The sequence below is a fragment of the Macaca mulatta genome, chromosome 8, assembly GCF_049350105.2.
Source record: "Macaca mulatta isolate MMU2019108-1 chromosome 8, T2T-MMU8v2.0, whole genome shotgun sequence".
Classification (NCBI taxonomy): Eukaryota; Metazoa; Chordata; class Mammalia; order Primates; family Cercopithecidae; genus Macaca; species Macaca mulatta.
Window position 1 is genome coordinate 59,102,279 of NC_133413.1, and position 9,997 is coordinate 59,112,275.

The following is a 9,997-nucleotide window of genomic DNA, read 5'->3' on the forward strand; positions in this document are numbered from 1 at the left end:
TACACAAGCCACCCAGACCATGCTTGGCACATATAGCAAATAAAACACAGCTAGTTGTTCTGTTAGTATTAAAACTCATCTTATGGGTTAGGAAACTGAGGCTCAGGAAGTAAAATGACTTGCTCAAGGTTCAGCCTAATGCAGCTGGTCTACAGGTTTCTCTCTTAAACACAATACTGGTTTAAACCTCACAACCAAGACTGTAACGCAGGAGGAAACTTCAGAAAGCCTGCTGTTCTCTGCAGAGGACAGAGTTTTGTCCTCTTTTGAGGTAGGACTACCCCTTTAGGGTTCTCCAAGATGAAGGCCAGTGAAATGCTGGGATCATATGAGCAAAACCCCGAGGACTGCCATTTGCAGGAGCTATCATTTATTTTGACATCCATTCTGAAGTTTTCGCATCTTACTCAAGAAATCAGATACAGACCACAAATGAATAGTGCTACTGCGTAACAGGGCAAAGGCTTTCCTTTTTTCCTTTCTAAAAGTCACCAAGATAAAATATTTTTCTTGAAATCATATGCCTGTAATTCTCACTAACTACTTGGCAGAAAGTGACCATGGTCTGAGGGTGACATTGATTTTTATTTCAACTGATATTTGTGGGGGTTTGGGCCATCACTCTTGCTTTGCGCAGTGTACGCTGACTTCTAGTTCTGGTGAGCTGACTCGATTGCAGGCTCTTCTGCCAAGCTGTTGTGGCAGCTTCATGTTGGCTCCTGCCTTGGTAGCTATGAAGTCAGAGAACACTGTGTGACTGTTGTATCGACACACTCTTTTGGGAGGGGAAAGTGGGGGGCTTATGTGTTAAATTAGGGGTTCTCAACCTTGGCGCTGCTGACATTTGGGACCAGATCCTTCTGAGTTGTGGGATAAGGGTTACCTGTGCACCAGAGGATGTTGAGTAGTATCCCTGGCCTCTACTCACCGGATACCAGTAGCACCCACGCCCCACAGTTGTGACAACCAAAAATGTCTCCAGACATTGCTAAATGTCTCCTGGGGAGGGGGGGAAGTCACTCACAACTACTCACCACTGTGTTAAAAGTCTGGAGTTTTAGGCTTTTCCAGGGTGATCAGAGACATAGAGGATTTTAAGGTCCCAGGCTAGGTAGACATGGAGTAGGATGGGAGGCATTCCTTGATAGGGTTATTTGCATATTAAAACATATCCTGATTACTTGTGTTGGCTATGTTGGCAGCATAGTTCTTCAATTTGTGGCATAGCTGTCCTTATAGAAAAACAAAATGGTTAATTCAGTTTTGGTTTTTGAACGATCTTAAACACCTGGAGGTATGTTGGGCTATGTTTCTCACTGTTTACAAAAACCTGTTACGTGCAAAAACGTCTGATCCTTACCCATACCATCCCCAGTTCTGTAGAAATAAATTCAACAAAAGAGGAGGAGAAGCCTGGAATAGTTGAATACTTTAACCGTCACACCAGGACTGTTGTGTGGGTTTTCTTTTCTTCTGCCCTGGTTTCTCTAAAGCTCAGAATGTGTTTGCAGGGCTGGTCTAGGTCTTCCTTCTTGCCTTTACTGGGCAGAACTAAGATAATAGGAATAAAAAGGGGAAGCAGAACAAAAGGATGGGCAGGTTCTCCCAGGCAGAATTGACAGTCCAGTCCAGCACTCCTGCCACTTCTCCTGGCCCTGCTGCTCCCACTGGGTGTGTGTGTGTATGTTTCTGTGAATGAGTGAATGTGCACATGTTTGTCTGCATGTGTGTGTGCACATATGTCCGTGTGTGCTTGTATGTATTCTCATGCTTGTGCATGCATGTGTCTGTGTGGTTTGGACTTGGCATGTTAGTCCCAGGCAGGCCTTGCCATCCAGAAAAGAAGGCAGTTAGGAAACACTTAACTGCTGTGGGGAAGATAGAGTTGCTTTGTGGAGCTTGTTTCAAATGGGTTTTGTTTTGAATCTACAAGTTCATTCAAATTCAATCACAGCAAAATTCACAGATTGTGATGTCATGCGGATTGAAACCAAAAAAGGCTGTATAGAATGCTTTCTGCCAGATTTTACTCATGGCTTCAGGAAACTCCCCCACCCACCAGTCTTTTTTCTTTTTTTCCTTTGCATTGTGAGCCAAGACTTTAGGGTTGTGCCTTACTAAGTCTCACTTCCATTTACAGAGTTTTCTTTTTTAACAGCCCTTGGGCCTATGGCCTGACATCTGTGCTGCGATTTCTCTAAGCTCCTATCACTCTGCTTTGCTTCCACATTAAAAAGAGAATAAATCCTTCTAATTGTAAAGACACCAACATTGTCTAGGGCAGGGGAAGGCATTGGGTAGAGAAGGAATTCATCAATTATGAACCCAGTCCAGCTGTTTATTGTTATTAAGCTAACTGCATGGAGAAGACACCCTCAATCTACGAGGAAGTCCCCTCGGAGGTGGCTCTTACTACTAGGCCCTCCCCATGATGTGACACTCGCATTCCTCTGGCCTCTTTGCAGATGGAAACTTCACTCATGTCATCCCTGTGTGGTGGCTTGGACTCTGGTAGTCCAACACTGTTACGGGATGACTTACGGCAAGGTTATGCCCTGGGTCTGTTTAAGGGAAGGTGTGGGCCTCTGGCTCTTAGGATAAGGAAGGAGCGGGAGCTGGCATGACCTTTCATTCCTGTGTGTCGGGCATGCTGGGGCTGTGGCTGGGAGCACACCAGTATGGCCTCCCTGGACGCAGCCCTCTGTGGACAGTAACTGGACCCTTTTGGTCTGGATTGGATTAGAACTAGGATTATGTTCGATTCCCTGTGGTGAGTCTGTTTCTAGCTAGAGAAGCCTAAACCCACTTTCTCCCAGTGTGATTCTTGAATGATACCAATGTGTAGGAGTGTTAGTTCAAACTGTCAGGCATAGGGAGTAGAATCTCAGTGTTCCCATGAATGAATGAATGAATAAATATAGAAGTGACATAGGAGTCAAATTTACTTAATTTCTTGTCTCAGTCTAGAACACTGATGGGCTGAATTCCTATGAGTGGGGACAAGACCCTCAATCTCCCCATGCCACTCAGGGGCTCCTCGCCTTGTGCCTTGCCTCGAGGTCAGTGGTGGTTCTAGGAGGATCTTGACCTCTCGAGAGTCGTGAATTCCTTCTTCTTGCTGCTGTGGCAGTGTGTTATCTCTTATCACAAAGCTCACTGTTTTGTATGTTTTCATCCACGTCTTCTCCCAACGCTTCCTTTCAGAACGCGAGCTTCTCTAGAGAAGCTATGACCTCCCACGTCTCACATCTGCACCCAGCATGCCGATTTGAAGCTCTCTCAGTAAGTGTGCCACTGAAGTTTTGTTGATAAATAATTAACAAATAAGTGAGAATAAGTCTCTCTGGTGCACAAGCCTTCCTATTCACTCTCAGTGAATTTTTGGTTTGAAAATACAGTGGTGTGGGCCAGGCGTGGTGGCTCACTCCTGTAATCCCAGCACTTTGGGAGCTCTAGGGGGGGTGGATCATGAGGTCAGGAGATTGAGACCATCCTGGCAACACGGTGAAACCCCGTCTCTACTAAAAATACAAAAAATTAGCCGAGCTTGGAGGCCGGCGCCTGTAGTCCCAGCTACGTGGGAGGCTGAGGCAGGAGAATGGCGTGAACCCGGGAGGCAGAGCTTGCAGTGAGCCGAGATCGTGCCACTGCACTGCAGCCTGGGTGACAGAGTGAGACTCTGTCTCAAAAAAAAAAAAAAAAAAAAAAAAAAAGAAAATGTAGTGGTGTGGCAGACTAGAAACAAGGTCAGAACTCCAGCACAAAATAGACAGGTGAGTACTTTAAGGTTCAAAAAAATTACAGTGGAATAATTATGATATTGTTTAACCTGCACTAATAAGTTTCTTCCCCTCCTCCTTTCTCTCCTCCTTTTCCTCCTTTCTTCTTCTTTCATCTTATTACTGTTTTACAGCTTCATCCTCTAAACAGACTGTATTCAATCTTTCAGGAACTCAGATTTATTCAATAAATAGTTATAGGGGCTCTGTGCAGCGACTCATGCCTGTAATCTCAGAACTTTGGGAGGCCAAGGCAAGGAGGATCGCTTGAGCCCAGGAGTTTGAGACCAGCCCTGGCAAGGTAGCAAGATCCTACCTATACCAAAAGTACAAAAATTAGCCAGACGTGGTGGTGCATTCCTGTGGTCCCAGCTACTCCAGAGGCTGAGGTGGGAGGATCATTTGAGCCCAGGAGGTCAAGGCTGTAGTGAGCCAAGATCTTACCACTGCTCTCTTGCCTGGGTGACAGAGCGACACCCTGCCTCAAAAAAAAAAAAAAAAAAAAAAGGGCTATTAGGCACCAATCATGTGTAAGACACCCCGTTAGATGCTCTGTGGGTCATATACCCCCAAAACTTATACAAATGAATTTTTACAAAAGGTACACCGATGACTTAAACATCAAATGAGTACTCACTCGCTCACTCAGGGTCCTACATATCAGTCAGGACATGAGTTTTCTTGGCAGAAAACACTCTCAACTGGGGTGGTGTGAAGAGAGCATAATGAAGGGAATAGTGACCGAGCTGTGACCTGGCTTAGGAAGAGCAGAAGAAATAGTGCAGGACCTGGGGTGCATGGTGGGAGGTGCAGGTTCCTGCCGGAGCTGCACTGCCCATGGAAAGCCGAGGACAGGGGGCAGCCGAGGGGAGTTGGGGGTGGCCCCAGAGCACCAGGCAGAGTGGGCAAGGCTGAGTGGTGGACATGAGGGGCCCTTTGGTAAAGATGGTAGTGGTGACTGGCCTGAAAACACACACTTGCCAAGACGGTCCTGCCCCTAGAGCCCTGGAAGGTGGAGGAAGGTGGCAGATGGCAGGTGGCAAGTGGAGTCCTCTCTAAAAAGTAGAGCACCAGGTCTCAGTTGCTGCTTGAACTTCAGAGTGCAGAAAGGAGAAGCAGCTAGGGGTTCCTGAGTTTTGATTTGAATAAGACCCGATAAATAGACCATTACCCTAAAGTTAACAAATGGAGGATATGAAAGAATGAAGAGAGTTCCAGGGGAAAGACAGGGAGTTTGGTTTTAGCACTTCTGAATTGGAAGTGTGGTGGGACATCTGATGGGCACCAAAACTGGGGAATGGACCAAGTGCTGGGGATCAGCCAGTCATTGACCTCACTGGGGGTGGACGGGGTCTCACTGGGGACAAGGGGCATCCCTGCGGAAACTTGTCCTCTGCAGAGGACTGTAGATTTGATTTTGAGTTTGAGGTTTGGTTAGAATTTACTCTGGTAGAGAGCAGGACAGAGTTTAAACCTCCTTTAGAAGCCAAGATCTTTAGGACTGGCTTCCCAGGCTGGGTTTTGGAGAGTCCACAGCAGGCAGGGGCCAGGGAGGCTCCCGAGGGTGAAGGTGGCTGAGGATGGAGGTCGTGGTAGAAGAGGAGGTTAGCACCAGTTGTGGAGGTTTCCAAGGTTAATGCATGTGAACTTTTTCACACAAGGCAAAAGTGAGGGACCACAGGGACAGCAAGGTTTTGAACAGAAAACTTACACTATACTGTGAGGATGTTTGATGGGCACTGTGATTGTCTGCTGAGTGGGCTGAGATGGGCTGCTGGCTGTCTGGTTCACTGTTTGTCTGCAGAGCAGGGTGACGACACCAGTGCTCTGTTACAGAAAATAGAATACAAACCGTGCAAGAAAGGAATGAGTTAAGGAATGAGCCTATGGGCCTCTGTAATGAGAGAGTGATGCTATCTTTGGTAGAAATTGGAGAGTCAAGGGGGCTGAGTTAAGGGAAGGTGTGGCCCTCTGGCCCTTAGGATGAGGAAGGAAGATCATGCATTTCCTTGTCAATGTACCAAATTTGAAATGATGATGTGAAGTTCAAGGGGAGATGTCTAGTTACAGCTGAAAGAACGCACCAAAAACTTGAGAAAAATGTCAAGGCTATAGCTTCAAATTTCAAAGTCAGTCATATTAGTGTAGAGACATTGCCGAAGAATACAATCTGCAGAGACAACTGCAAACGGCAAGGTCTCAGCTGCAGGGTTCGCCCACAGTCAGGTGGGAGGCGAGATGGTGCGCTCGCACAGAGAAGCAACCAAATCACTGAGAGGAGCAGGAACAGGCTTGCCAGCAAAAGAACAACACTACTTTTGACCAGTTCTGAAGAGACACAACTAATCTGCTGTAGACCTGCCACTGGTAAAACGTGCCCAGGCTGTGGGCAATGCAAATCGGTAGGTCAGGGACCCAGTTCATGAAGATTTTCCATTTAGTCTCTGATGATAACTTTTCCACGAACAGACTTCAAAAGCTGTATGTTATGAAGGAAAAAGTCATTGGCAGATAAGGAATTCTTGCTGTGCTCATTTCTATCTCAGAAAAAGGCCCAGATTTAAGTAAGTCCCTCTCTGGACTTTGGAGATACAGACACCGGCCTGAAGAGTTGGGCTCGGGGAATAGAGTGTGCTCTTGTTGGTTCTGTGAGAATCTTCATCTCTTGTCTGATTTAATGTTATTTTAAAGTAGTGTTTATGGTTTAATCATTTTTTGAGATCTTGCTACTAGATTTTTAAAATCTGTTGTTAGAAGCCAGGATAATTTGCTCATATAATTGTTTTTGAAACAGATCTTATGCAAGACATTTTGTCCTGGTGAAGCTGAGCTGTGCATCTGCTGAGCTATGGGCAGACACTAAGAAGGACCCCAGCTGATTAGCAAAGTTGTGCCATTGCCAGGAATTGGATCTGAGGCACATGTGGCCATCCTCATGACTCAGAGGAGGTGGGGACTGAAATCACTGTGGGCTGAAGAGGCCTGGCTGGAAGCTGGCCTGCATGCTGCTGAGATAAGCAGTTCTCTCCCAGCCAGCAACATATGCCTCCCTGTCCCCAGGGAGTGGGCCCCAGCTTCCTCTCCCCCCCTCCGCTTCCCCCCACCCTCCCACTCCCCTACTCCCCCACTCCCCCATTCCCTGGGGGCCCTGAGCTATCACAGCCCTTCCCTGGGAGAAGCCTTGCCCAGCCCGGGTTTTGGCCTGCAACTAACACATTGCGTACACCATTATCTCTTCACTTAAGTCCTGGAAGGGGTCAATAAAGTTACTCAAGAAGGACTGGGAGGCTCAGCCAGATCCATTTCAGATTGTGATGTTACAAGTTCTTGGACTCTTGACTCTGGCAAAAAGCAGAAACAAACAAAAAAAGATTTCGATCATCAGAATTACTGTAAAATTAAAAACCGTTTTCAGCAACCATGGCCACAGGCCGCTTGAAGCCCGTGACTGGTAGGAACTTGGGATTGTAAAAAAAATAGTTCCTGTCTTCTCCCTTTTATTACAACTCAGCCAGCAAGGACTGTGTAGGCGGCTGGTGATCAGAAATAAATGTCTGACTTGGATTTTGCACAGTTGGGTCTCGCTTCAAAGCACACTGCCTGCCCACTGACCCAGCTCGAGTTTTTACAGGGACAGCAACTAGGTGTCGTTTGGGAACTGACAGGGCCGCTCCGGAGCTGCGCCTGGGAGCTTGCTGCTTTGCAGGTCTCTGCTGATCAGAAGGCCGCCAGCTGTCCTGCTTCCCGCGCTATTCCCGGAACACCACAGAAACGCATCTCGTTTCTTTTGCTTTTTTTTTTTTTTTTTCCCGGGCTATTTTATTCTTCTTTGATTCCTTCTCCTCCCTCCTTTTTTCTCTTTCTTTTGTTTTTACAGTCCCCTGTAATGACTAATTGGCAGTGTTTCCCAGCTTTTTTATGTTTCTCTTGCTCTGGTTACAAGTCGTACTAACGCAGTAATACCCACAGGGACCTATAGACAGCCAACATTTCCAAATGATATACAGCATTCCCCTTTCTTTCAAAGTGTAAAACATTTACAAGGAAATGTACAAATGTATTAGGAACATTTCCCGGGTCGGTCATTAGCGCGCGCCCTCCCCGCGCCCAGGGTGCCCCCGCCCGGCGCCTCCGCGGTCCCCTCCCGCGCGCACCTTTCCGAGTGCCAGTGGGGCGGCCCCAAGACCGCAATTGCTCTGGCCGGGATTGACGAGCCTCCGATGCCCATTTACTGCGCGCGGCAGCCACTCTGGAGCCGCGGCACATCTGGATGGAGTCAGCTGCCGAGCGCCAGGGGCCAGCGCGGCCCAGCCAGCGGAGCGCGGCGGCGAGCGCTAGGGAGGCCGGCGCCCGGGCCGCCTCCGCGGCCGACCCCCTGTCCCCACCCGGGCAGGATTTCCTGATGTAAACACAGCGGCTCTGCGAGAACAGAGCCGCTCTCCTGAATGTGTCATTTAGTGTTCTTTATCTGCTTGGGGTCAGAACAGCGACTTAGAAAAACAGCAGTCTTGCTTTGAATTTAAACAGCGAAAAAGCCAGAGGGTCCTGTTCCTTATGGGGGGAGGGAGAGGCCTGGAAACCTAGCTCTTGCTTTCTTGTTTATTTGTTCCACTTTATGGTAATTTGGGGGCTAATTTCATTATCTACAGCCAAATTGGAAACAAGATGCTGTTTATGTGAATGGTGCTAAAGGCATGTGAGAGTTTCTGTGCAGTAGGTTGAAAGTGCCAGCGGCTGCACCAGTGCCGGGCAGGCCCTCGCCCTGGTGCAAAGAGCTCAGACAGTGACTTTCCCAGGGGGAAGCGACTGCCCCGCTGGTGGCAGAAAGAGCATCGCTTTCTGTCATTGAGTACCAGCCAGGAACGTGCTTCCTTCTTAGGTACCCAGAAAGGTTCTGCTCTTGGGGGCTGAAGGGACAGGTTTCCTACCCCAGACGGTGGGATGTGTTTCCTCTCCTATTTTTAAAGGAATGGGAACAGCTCCTCCGCTGTGTCTGGCGGCAGACTGGTCCCTTTCTCCATTTAGCTGTGCGGGTGGGCTTTCCTCTTTCTATGACAGGGAATGGGATCTTAAGGATTTGTGGTTCTGAAGGTTCATTAAAGTAGAAGTCAGCCAATGATAAAGCATGATAAAGTCATTTTGAAATAGATGGTAGAGAGGGAAAATACAAAATGATGGCAGAGTTTGTGTTGTCATCACCAATAATTAAAATGAAATGTAGATGTGTTTCCAGTTCAGTCACAAACCATTTAAACCGTCGCGTCTAGAAAATTTCAACTGGCGGCGTCATCCTCAGATACTGGCAGAGCTTCCCTAACCCTCAAGTAGGGACGAGGTTTGCAAAAGTCTTTAAATGGAAATCAGGAGGCCATGTGTGCATATCTGAGGGTAGAATTTGGCCAATATGCAGGATATGAACAGGCTTGGGAGAAGCTCTGGGCTGCTGGTATAAGATTTCAGTAGTGCAGCTTCATGGAGAAATTTGTCACAATGTTTTCAGTCTTCTGCCACAGACAATGGCTGGACTTCAGGAGCATTTTTCTGTTAGAAAAATTGGGATACATCACTGAACTCCACAGTCACTTCTGTGTTAAGGAAGGGGTCAGTCAAAGCCAACTCTTATTTGTGTTGGGGGATTAATCGCCAATGAATTGGTTGATAGGGAATACTTTTTCATCCCACACACTGTATTTTGATGAATTTGCCAGAAGGTGGGCCAGGACTGATGGAGAGAACCAGGGTCTGACTTGGCAAATGGGCTGTTAGCAGATCTGCCTGGTGGTTTGATAAGGAAATGGGGCCAAAACCAGTTAAGATGAGGTTTGTTTAGAGCAGTTCCCCCTGTGCCTGCAAAGGCAAATATAGGATCGGCTCTGAGCTCCCTTCACTTGCCCAGATACTAAGATGTAGGACTCTTCGGTGACCTAGGATCACTGTAGTGTTCTAGGTCCCAGAGAACTGGTCAGGAATGCAGGATTCTTCAGTTTGAAACAATTATCCCTACCTTTGCCCATTGGATTTTCAAATAGATACCATGTAAACAGGCAGCAGGTTCTGAACTGCGAATTCTTAATTTGCTACATGGGAGACAAGCTTGGCTACTCTGTTGCTGAGCCACTCTGAGCCCCAGTTTCCTCATCTCTAAGATGGGGAGAACAGTATCTATTTCTTCAGGTTACTTGAGGTTAAGTGAGAGAATGCATATGAGAGCCCAAACC

At 47.4% G+C, this 9,997-nt stretch overlaps 1 long non-coding RNA gene across 1 annotated transcript; it reads right to left on the bottom strand.

Moving 5' to 3' along the window:
• Window positions 1–599: 599 nt before the first annotated feature.
• Window positions 600–8,141, bottom strand: LOC114680243 (uncharacterized). Its single transcript, XR_003732342.2, has 3 exons — window positions 7,934–8,141; window positions 1,035–1,227; window positions 600–731 (listed from the first exon to the last, which is right to left on the bottom strand). It is a non-coding gene; the product is annotated as an uncharacterized LOC114680243 (long non-coding RNA).
• Between the last annotated feature and the right edge of the window lie 1,856 nt (window positions 8,142–9,997).